The sequence below is a fragment of the Limulus polyphemus genome, unplaced genomic scaffold (assembly GCF_000517525.1).
Source record: "Limulus polyphemus unplaced genomic scaffold, Limulus_polyphemus-2.1.2 Scaffold1302, whole genome shotgun sequence".
Classification (NCBI taxonomy): Eukaryota; Metazoa; Arthropoda; class Merostomata; order Xiphosura; family Limulidae; genus Limulus; species Limulus polyphemus.
The window spans coordinates 56,778-59,416 of record NW_013666912.1 but is presented as its reverse complement, the minus strand read 5'-3'; positions in this window follow the sequence as shown (position 1 = coordinate 59,416).

Genomic DNA, 2,639 nt, shown 5'->3' with positions numbered 1-2,639 from the left:
GGTTAGACATCAATGTAGTGTAACTAAGAGCCTAAGACTCACGTACAAGGAAAATCAAGTTGAGTCAAAACATGTCTTGATTATTACAGATACTCACTATGAGGTCGGTCGAATTGGCCGAACTCGTAACCATTTTTATTCGTGCAAATAACTTCCAACTGCAGTAATATTAAAGTAAAGTATGCATTTTATAGGGTAATATTAAATTTTAATATTGAAAGTCACGTAGGAATGATCTGTGCACAGCTGTATCATCCGTATATTCTTGTTAGCATTCTGTTCGGCACTGCCATACCGACATCATTTTACATTTACAAAATGTTTTATATTACTTGTATTAGATATGTATATGGCTAAACCTCTTTAATTTAACTATTTTTTTATTTTGATTAGAATTTTCATCAACGCAAAATTTGAAGTTAATAAAGAAATAATTATTATTTTACGTATATATGTATTCATCTTTTTTCACTGTTTTTCTATTAATGTATGTCATATTTTACATAATTTTAAAATGTATAAAAATAAAAACATGCAACTTAAAGTGGGATTTGATCCTACATTTATAAGGTAACTGTATCGTTGATACTTTACTTTTACTCATCAAATATCTCTTTGACTTTTGTTTTATCATCTAGTTCTTAATACTAGTTATTCTCTGATTTATTTCAGATCGCCTTTATGTCTCTAACGGTTGTTTGATGCCTTAACCATTATAAGGTATGAAGTCCTCCGGTGGGACAGTAGTAAGTCTACGGAATTACAACGCTAAAATCCGGTGTTTGATTCCCCGCGATGGGCACAGCAGATAGCTCAATGTGACTTTGCTAAAAGTATGAAAGATTTTTTTTAATTACTATACATGCTACAAATGTCAAACCGGATGGGTTCTATAGTTCAAATAAATCACAATACGGAGAAGCAGAACAAAAATTATATCACATGTATCAGTGAAATCATAGCCAGGATAATTATAGTAGGTTTAAGAACTTTGATGGACTGCAATTGCCTTTTGAATAAAAAATAGGGACTACATTTCGTCTTCACTAGTGAGGCCTTTTTCAGTTCATTGTAGGTACTTGTGAAGTGTCTTATAAAGATAGCTTGACCTCAACAGAAAACATTCCCTCAACAACCACAATATTCTTCGAATCATCCAAAATAAAACAGCTATTATCAAAGAACATGAATTCCCTGTCCCCGAGTCCAAGGAGAAAAAATACAGTGTCGCAGACCGCTTTTGAACAACATCTACCAAAAGGGGGACATCACCAAAGATACTGTTATCAGCAGAACGCCCTGAAATCATCTACCAGTTTTCAATATATTGATAAATGTTTTAGCTAATTGCTTAGTTCACTACAGCTTCGTCATTCTCCAAGTACAAGAACACACTGAATCAGTTAACCCAAGTTTTTTTTACTAATGCTTGTTCCTTTACAATTTAGACTCCAAGTTCGGAAACTGGTCGAGTAGAATTTTTGACATCCGACTGGTGAAAGTGAGTTTCTTCCAGAGTAACCCCCCTCTTACTTTATTTTATTTTCTTGTTTTGTCATGCACATATATTTATATCTGTCTATATAGATGTATTGATATATATATAGCTAGATACCTATATATATATATGTGCGTGTGTGGTTTCTTTACTTTTTCTCTTTCCCATTACATTATCTTATCCTTCTTTTAAACTTCTTTTAATTAATTAATTTATTTAATCTTTTGAAACTGATTGGAATAAAGTTTTCTAGGAAACACGAAGACTGGACGGCGGTTCCACTATTCTTGTGTTTCTGAATATATATTGAGTTATTAAAAGTAGTAACCTCATAGAAGTTTCAGGATAAGAGAAGTCAGTTGTTACAAAGTGATACAGTATATCTTAGAGCTCTAATGGACTGCAACTGCCTGCTAAATGGAAACGATTCTGCTTTTATACTGAGTTTCTTTGTTTCTCCGTGGCAGGTTGTTTGGCTCTAAGAACCAGGGGGTTTCAAAGATAAAAAATGTCTTTTCACCCCCTCGTGACTAGATAAATTAAATCAGAATACTTTGCGAAAAAAAATAATTTGTTAAGCTATTGGCTCTATCCTCCTTCACCAAAAGAATGGCATTTTATTGTTATTTCTAATATGTTTAGATATGTTCAAAAACACAAGAATAGTGGCATTTCATTGTTATTTCTAATATGTTTAGATATGTTCAGAAACACAAGAATAGTGGCATTTCATTGTTATTTCTAATATGTTTAGATATGTTCAGAAACATAAGAATAGTGGCATTTCATTGCTACAACTAATATGTCTAGACAGTTTTTGGCACGTATGTAATGTTCATTGTTAAAAAAACTCACAATTTTTAGAAAAAACAGCGATTATTTTACATACAATTCTACAAAAATGAGATTGTTTCCAGTCTCCAAGTTACTAAAATACAATAACTTAATGTACAGGATAAAAAGTGGTAAAAACCCGATAACACTGGAAAACAATCTCATACACTCTACATGTTTCGACGTATATTACTGCGTCATCCTCAGGAGTGTAATGTTTTGCAAAATAACACTTATTTATATAATTATCAAATCACCAATTTACATATTAAAGAATTTTACGCCATCTACTGACAATATTTCCATC